The sequence below is a fragment of the Somniosus microcephalus genome, chromosome 4 (assembly GCF_052327205.1).
Source record: "Somniosus microcephalus isolate GS21.2 chromosome 4, FLI_Smic_1.0, whole genome shotgun sequence".
NCBI lineage: Eukaryota > Metazoa > Chordata > Chondrichthyes > Squaliformes > Somniosidae > Somniosus > Somniosus microcephalus.
In genome coordinates this window covers 102,515,295-102,524,118 of record NC_140990.1, presented here as the reverse complement: position 1 = coordinate 102,524,118, position 8,824 = coordinate 102,515,295, and the positions used below count along the sequence as shown (strand labels likewise).

At 46.5% G+C, this 8,824-nt stretch overlaps 1 long non-coding RNA gene across 1 annotated transcript; it reads left to right on the top strand.

The window, feature by feature from the left end:
- Positions 1 to 3,033: 3,033 nt before the first annotated feature.
- Positions 3,034 to 8,792, top strand: LOC147119620 (uncharacterized). The gene is made up of 2 exons (XR_015077831.1): positions 3,034 to 3,143; positions 8,410 to 8,792. It is a non-coding gene; the product is annotated as an uncharacterized LOC147119620 (long non-coding RNA).
- The last annotated feature ends 32 nt before the right edge of the window (positions 8,793 to 8,824 follow it).

Here is an 8,824-nt window from a genome sequence, read left to right as displayed (position 1 = left end):
CTCTCTCTTCCCCCCCATACTCTCACTCTCAACCCCCCCCAACTCCTCACTCCCTCCTCTCACACAACCCCCCAACTCTCACACACTACCCCCCCATCACTCTCACAACCCCCCATACCTACTCTCACACATCCCCCCATCCTCTCACACAACCCCCCCCAGCTCGCTCACACTCAACCCCCCAACCCCGCCTACTCACACAACCCCCCCCAACCGCCTCTCACACCCTCTCCCCACCAGCCGCCCGCTCACTCAACCCCCCAGCCTCACTCTCACCACTCACACCCCCCCAGCCGCTCTCTCACATCCCCCCAGCCGCCTCTCTCACACTACCCCCCCCCAGCCTCTCACTCACTCTCCCCCCCCAGCCGCACTCTCACTCTCCCCCCCAGCCGCTCTCTCTCATCCCCCCCAGCGCTCACTCACTCTCCCCCCCCAGCGCTCACTCACTCCCCCCCCAGTCGCTCACTCTCTTCCCCCGCCAGTCGCTCTCTCTCATCCCCGCCAGTCGCTCTCACTACCCCCCCCCCCCGTCGCGCTCTCATCCCCCAGTCGCGCTCTCTCTCTTTCCCTCCCGCCCAGTCGCTCTCTCTCTCTCTGCCGCCCCCCCACCCCCCCAGTCGCTCTCTCTCTCGCTTCCAACAGCAACATGCCCTCAAAATAGCCTCGGCACCGCCGGGCACCCCGATCTAGTAAATATATATAATAGGATATCTTACACACAACTTTTGGTTCCATTCCTGCTTTGAATTGTTAAATCAAGATGAACCCACGAGCAGACTTAGATTTAATTCTCAAGTGTGAAGATCTGTGGTCTGCGGATTAGAGCACAGAATCCAGGCTCGCACTACTCCAGTGCAATACTGAGGGAGTGCTGCACTGTCTGAGGTGCTTTTCATGACCTCAAGATGTCCCAAAGCACTTTACAACAAATGAAGTACTTTTTTTGAATTGTAGTCTCTGCTGTAATGTAGAAAGTGCAGCAGAAATTTGCACAGCATAAGGTCCTGCAAACAGTAATGTGATAAATGACCAGATAATCTGTTTTAGTGGTGTTGGTTGAGGGATTAACATTGCCAGGACACCAGGGAGAACTCTCCAGCTCTTCCTTGAATTAGTACCATGGGATCTTTTATGTCCACATGAGAGGATAGACAGAGCCTCGCTTTAACATCTCATCTGAAAGACAGCACCTCCAACAGTGCAGCACTCCCTCAATACTGCACTGGAGTGTCAGTCTAGGTTTTGTGCTCAAGAGTGGGACTATGAACCCACAACCTTCTGACTCAGAGTCGAGAGTGCTACCCACTGAGTCACAGCTGACCAGTGGCACTGCTGAGTCCTATAAAGGGGCTCAGCCGCCTTCCCTATTCAGCTCTGATGAAGGCCTCTGTATCCGAAGCATTAACCTACCTTAGCTTGAACTGTTGGGAGTTTAGTGTAATTGCATGCCTCTTGATCCATTCTCATTTGTTCTATTAATGAGTGCTGTAAGTACATTGGGCCGTATTTTGCGACCCTTTCGGGTGCGTATGAGGTGCGCAAGTTCCAGGTTTAAGCATGCGAAGCACATGTGCTAAAACCCAGAACTTGTGCTTAAACCCAAAACTTGCAATCTGTCAAGAAGATTCTTGACAGATCATAGCCAACCCTGGGAGGTGGACCTCTGCAGGTGGAGAGTTGTGCTATTTGCCCAACTTCTGCCCGCTGAATGCCCGTGAAATTTTTACGCCTGGTAAAAGAAGGCATAAGGCATAAGGCCTGCTTTTACCAGCATAAGAGTTTAAAAAAATAGAAAAATACAATATTATTCCTTTATACACTAAAAAGTCTGTCCAATAAGGTAAGTTTATTTTTAGCCCCATTAAAACATATTTAAAAAAATTCAAAAAATTAAATTTTTGTTTAAAATATTTAATTAAATGGCATTTTAATTAATTTTAAATATGTAATTAAAATTTTTTTATTTCATGTGTTTGTGTATTTTTTAAGTGATCCCCATTCATACTTATGACAGTTCCATATGTACGGAACTCCCATAAGTATGAATGGGGATTCCCTTTTATTGGTTGGGCCGGCCCACGTGATCCCAGGGGCGCTTGCGAACCGCATGCACCCCTAGGATATGTGGGCCTCTGCCCGTGCGTACCCGGAGAGGCCCAGGATCACAAGCCTCCGTATCTCCCGGGCCACCAGGTAAATACATAGATATTTTACAGGTCGGAGGCATCCGCCCGCGAGACGCCTCCGAACGCAAATGTTGGGCTAGTATAACTGGCCTTAGGGCTATCATCATCCACTATAATTAACGTTACATATTTCCTTTAAATCTGTAATCCAGATGGCTGGTTTACACATCAGTGCATCAGGCTGAACACTCTTATAAGGTCATTTATGAAATAGAGGCTCTGCTTATTTTGCGCCTGTTGGGAATTTTAATTTATGAGCATTTGTGACATGTTAATTGTAGCTGAACATTAATAGAGGTCACACATTCCTTCTCTCAAGTTATGTTCTAAAATGACATTTCAGTGCAGTACTAAGGGAGTGCTGCACTGTCAGAGGTGCCGTTTTTTGGATGAGACATTAAACTGAGGCTCCATCTGCCCTCTGAGGTGGACGTAAAAGATCCCGAGGCACTATTCGAAGAAGAGTAGGGGATTTTCCTTGGTGTCCAGGCCAATATTTATTCCTGAACCAACATCACGAAAAGCATTGTTGTTTGTGGGAGCTTGCTGTGCACAAATTGGCTGCCGTGTTTCCTACATTACAACAGTGACTACACTTCAAAAAGTACTTCGTTAACTGTAAAGTGCTTTATGACGTCCTGAGGTTGTGAAAGGCGCTATATAAAAACAAGTCTTTTATCTTCCTGTTGGGCAGTGCAGACGTGGCGACGATCAGAATTTGTCAGTTGCTTTTCCATAAACATTTCTATTTGATAAAGATCAAACATTAGATGTAAATAAATATACCCAAGACTCTCTAACTTGTTATACTAACCATTGATTCATTGTTAATTTTTTCAGAATGAGTGTATGACTGAAATGTCTATCTGATAGTACAGACTGATCTTTATTAAGGACTAGTGACTAGTAGTTCTGGTGATGGGGATGAGAGACAAAGGCCAAGTTGGCCATGAGGTAGGATTTAAAATTGACGAGTGGGCTCCATGTCTGACTTGAGCTCATCAAGGTAAAGGATGTAAACGTTGGGGGCAATGGATTTTTTTTCTATTTTTGGCCACCAATGTCAGATCTGAAGTATGTGTCAGATCCAAGGAGGGAGGGGGTGGTATAAACTGGTCTTGGGTGGTTTCACAAAACAGGTGATAGTGAATCAGCTACCCGTTTTAGACTCCGCCGATATTCGTTTCATTAGTCAATGGGCTGCCGATTCACTGGCCCACTTTGCGCTACTGTCCAAGATGAATTTCACCCCCAAGGTAGATATAATCTGCCCAAGCACACATGTAGCCCCAATCTGAGCGAGCACCGTTCGCTGCCCTTCACACCACCCCCCCCCATGCCCCCCAGCTGCTACTCAAACCCTTATACATGGCTTTGTCACCTCCAGATTCCACGACACTAATGCCCTCCTTGCTGGTCTCACAGTTTCCATAAAATCCAACTTGTCCAAAACTCTGCTGCATTGTCCTGGCCAATATGTATCCCTCAATCAACATAACAAAACAGATTATCTGGTCATTATCACATTGCTGTTTGTGGGAGCTTGCTGTAAGCAATTTTGCTACCTTATAACAGTGACTACACTTCAGAAGTACTTAATTGGCTGTAAAGTGCTTTGGGACATCTGGTGGTCGTGAAAGGCGCTGTATAAATGCGAGTCTTTCTTTATTGTACCGTCCCACTTGCCCATCATCCCAGTCCTCTCTGACCTATGCTGGCTCCCCATCCCCCAACACGTCACATTTAAAATCCTTGTCCTTATCTAGAAACCCTTGAAAGGCCTTGCCCCACCCTATATGCCCTCCTGAATGCTCTGTTCCTCTGGCTCCAGCCTCCTGTACATCCCACACCACTCCATCTTCCTTCAGCTCAACATTGGTGGAAGGACTTGCAATCATCCCAGTCTTACTCTCTGGAACACCCTACTTAAACCTCTCCACCTAGTAAAAATCTTCTTAAGGCCCACCCTTTCGACCAAGCTTCTGATTGTTCTTCCTAATCTCTCTGTCAGCTGTGGCTCAGTGGTAGCACTCTTGCCTCTGAGACCTGATGCTGTTCAAGTCCCACTCCAGGGACTTGAGCCCAAAAATCTTGGCTGAAACTCCTGTGCAGGACTGAGAGAGTACTAGTCGAAGAAGAGCAGGGGAATTCTCCCTGGTGTCCTGGCCAATATTTATTCCTCGACCAACTTCACTAAAACAGATTATCTGGTCATTGTCTCATTGCTGTTTGTGGGACCTTGCTGTGTACAAATTAGCTACCACATTTCCTACATTACAGCTCAAAAGTACTTCATTGGCTGTGAAAGGTGCTGTAGAAGTACAAGTCTTTCTTTTCTCGCTTCCTGGTTCAGCTTCCAATTCCTTGTACCTAGTTGTGAAGCCCTTTGGGAGCGTTCTGTACGTTACAGGCATTGTATAAATGCAAGTTGCTGTTGTGCAGTGTCAATGAGACATTTCCATCTTCTACACATTGTCCTTGCAACCAGTGTGAGATTGGCAATCGGGGCTCAATTCTAGGTGGTATTGTGAGATGGTTCTGTGTTGATTAGGAATTGGGTTTAGACTGAGCAAACATATTTTCTGCAGGTGCTTAAAGCCAGCATAGAGAGGATACATTCATCAAAGGCAATCAATATAGTTTCTGATCAACAAGGCTTTCTGTGCAAATGTTCAACATATTTGTCCTCTTGGGGCAATGTCTAAGCAGGCACTTATTTTAAACAGGTTCAAATTTTCCTAAAAACAAGCGCACAGAGGAATTTATGTGAACATTGGGCCAGAAATTCGCGGCCAGAAGCGTGAGTACGGTCGGGGTACTCACGCATTTGGCCGTTGGAAATGCCGGCGTTCAGCAGGAACAGCGCATGCGGGGAACGCCGGCATTTCCAGACCCGAGGTCTATTCACAGCGCGTGCGACTGCACAGGCAGCGCTTGCGCAGTGAACTTTGTGGATTTCAATGATGGATTCAGTGAGGGTAAGTCCTTAGAAGTTACACTTGAAAAAAGCAAGTGTAAAGTTGTTCATTGGCTGCGGAGGAAGATATATTTTATCGTGGAGCTTCTGAAATGCAATATTTTTGTTTGGGAAAGGGAGGGAAGTTATTTTAAGAAATTTTAAGTAAGTTTTAAAGTTAAAATTTTTTTTTTTTTAAAGGGTTTTCAGAACGGTAGGTAGAAGGAGCAATTGTGGCTGTGTGAATGGAATGTGAGAATGAGTTATGTATGTATGTCCACATATATTCCTTTACGTATATGTATGTATGTTTTATATTCCTTTACTAATGTGTATGAATGTATGTTTTTAATTATGATTTTCCAATAAGTTACTTTCTCAGAAAGTCATAATTAAATAATACATTCATACACATAAGTAAAGGAATATATACATAACACGCAAAGGAATATATACAGACATACATACTTTCAGAAGCTCCACGATAATAAATATCTTCCTCCGCAGCCTCTGGAGCAACTGTACCCATGCTTTTTTCATGTGTAAGTTGTAATGACTTGACGTCACTGAAAGCATTAATGAAAACGGCGAATTATACTGCGCACGCGCTGCCTGTGCAGTCGCACGCGTTCTGCCTCTGAACCCCTTCGTTCAGAGGACAGGAAATGCCGGTTTTCCCCACATGCACTGTGCATGCTGAAAACCGGCATTTCATCCAGCCAGATGCGTAAGTACCCCGACCGTACTCGCGCATTTGGAAGGGAATTACTGGGCCAACATTTTACATGTCAATAAAATGAAAAATTTAACAATTGCACGACTTGCCCCCTCGCATCTGCGACTGAGGGTCCAAGGAGGTGCATTGCGCAAGAGGTCATCATCGTACGTATCCTCACACTGTTCCCTTTGGGGAACTGTATGAAGTGGTGGAAGGATTTATGGCCGTGATTAACGCTCATTCCGTGACCGTAACCATCTTTGAACCAGCCATTAGGGTGGTTAGTCCTATGGCGGGAGGGTTTTACGGGCTCCCACAACCCATCTGAGGGGGGGGGCCACCAACACCCACGGACGCAAGTATCCCGCTGGATGTCCACCCAGAATTTAAAGTTGGAGCTCCGACTCCACTTGCCGGGACTGTCTGGAGTGGGGTTCAAAACCCTACTCCTTCTGGCCCAGCGGCGGGGATGCTTACTGCTACGCAAAAGGCCCACTCCGCACAAAAGGTGACACCCATACGTTTCCTGCGCCTTTTCCCTCCCCGTGACTGGAGCCCTATGCTGCCATTTCACGTTGCTAATCGGATTGGGCCTTTGTCATAGCGGTAGGATCCCCGCCGCTGGGCCAGATCAGGGTAGGGTTTCGAACCCCGCTCCAGACAGTCCCGGCAAGTGGAGTCGGAGCTCCGGCTCTAAATTCTGGGTTGACATCCAGTGGGATATTTGCGTCCGTGGGTGTGGGTGGCCCCCCCTCCTTGTATAGCTTGTGGGAGCCCGTAAAACCCTCCCGCCATAGGACTAACCGCCCTAATGGCTGGTTCAAAGATGGTTACGGTCACGGAATGAGCGTTAATCATGGCCATAAATCCTTCCACCACTTCATACAGTTCCCCAAAGGGAACAGTGTGAAGACACGTATGACGACGACATTGCTAAATAAATAAATGGAATTTAAAAAATTCTTTTAGGGCTTTTAAAAGTCTTTAAATTGCTTTAATTCTCTTTAAAACTACTTCAGATTACTCAAAATAATGTAAACATTTTAAAAAGTTTATAAAAGTTACCAAAATCTTCAAAAAACTTCCAAAAACCTATTTAAACTGCTGCTTTGCATGTAAAAATGCTTAGCAGCTTGACAGAAACATTGGGGGCGTGTCCAGTGAAACTGAGACCTCAAGGGGCGTGTCTCACTTGCACTGCACGCTCCTGGCTTCGCGCTGGCTGCACTCCTGGGCGGCGTGACGTCATACGCTGCCCGGGATTCTTCTTTCTGTTTCAGCAAGTGCAGGCGTCCCTGGAGCTGATCGGCAGGAGCGCGGGGTAAGTGCAAAAACGGGGCTGCAAGCCCCGTTCAGCAATTTCTGGCCCATTGTCATTCAGAAACTATACCATTGAAGTCATACCTGGATCACCAGTTAAAAGGAACCTGTTGTAACTCACTAGCCGTGATTTCAACCCCCCACCCCCTCTCGTCCAGCGAGAATGGTGCGTGGGAGGGATTAAATTAGGCCCAGTTGACTTGCCGGCCTGAGGCCATTCTGTTCCCACCTGGCACCATCTTATCTTCGCCGGCTTTCAAGTCGGCCAAGGCTCCCGCTGAAGGCAGTTGGAGGCTACCTTACATTCCAAGGTCGAAGACTGATGACTTCATCAGTGCCACAACATGATTTCATTGTTGTATCGGGGGGAGTGCCGCAGAACCATGGCAGGAGGAGTCGACTGGCCGGAAGAAGCCATGGCATGTTTCAAAAAAATACTTCAGTCATAACTCTTTGTGGGTCAGGAGAAGCAGGCGTGCTCCCCCCAAGACCCCGCAAGGAGTCCTTAAGCCTCCCCAGCTTCCTGTTAGATTACAGTGGGAACCCCCCCCACCTTCCACCCCCCAGATCGTCTCCAGATCCCTACTCCCACTGACTGCCGGGTCGTTCCTATGGGTCCCTGGCTGTGGCCTCCTGTCGCCAAATTACCGTTTCTGCCCCCTTTTGAAATTGGGGGCACTGTGTCACCCATTCCTTTAGTTGAGTACATGGAAGGGGTTCTGACTGAAGGAAGCTAAGCTTTGAATCTCCAATGCTCAGTTTATTCTCAGAGCTTCAAAGCTAAACTATCAGCTTTGAAATTCCATTCTTGTCTCCATCTTCTCAGCCACAATTGACACCACCTGCCCACCCCCAGCATGGACGATATCTCTTCTGGCCCCAGTCTCCTGTTCATCATCAGCTGATAATGGGTCAGGTATCCAAACTGGCTTTGTGCCTTGTTTAAGTGGCTCCCATTCAAGGGAGGAACTGGCTTCTGAATTAGTAATGTACCATTTGTGTTAGGAACATTGGAACAGGAGCAGGCTAATAAACAAGTGTTCAAAGAAATGACTTTTTATTCCCTATGATTTTTCTCCCGGGTTGCTCGGTGCAGTGTCCTGGAGATTAGTCTTTAATTCCTGGAGACTCCAGGGCAATCCTGGAGGGTTGGTAACTCTACACCTAATGTGTGCTGGAATATGCAAGTCTGGTTAATAATGACAGAATTTTTGCTTTCTTCTCAGGGTCCTTTGTGGAGGGTCAAAGGGTGAACGATCCCAAAGGAAAAGAATTTGTTCAAGACTGGGTTGGCATCCAAGTGTACAGGAGTGGTCCTGGCATCATGCAGAGCAGGATAGCAAAAAACATGGGGCTCAAAAGAGCCTCCACCATATAAATGTTGCTGCTGCAGTGTCTTTTTGTACCTTTTGGGTTTTTTTAAGTTCAATAATAAACATGACAATTGAAATATCCGTGTTGAATTGTCCCCTTCACCCCAAAAAATTCAATTGGTTTTCGTTTACATACGTGACTCACTGAACGGCAACCTATTCTTTGAAAAAAGTCTCCGAACTGTGATGTGATACTGATTTTATTTTGTACATAAATAAATTTTAACAATGCTGCATTTAAGTGCTTACTTAAATCTAATTTTCTATG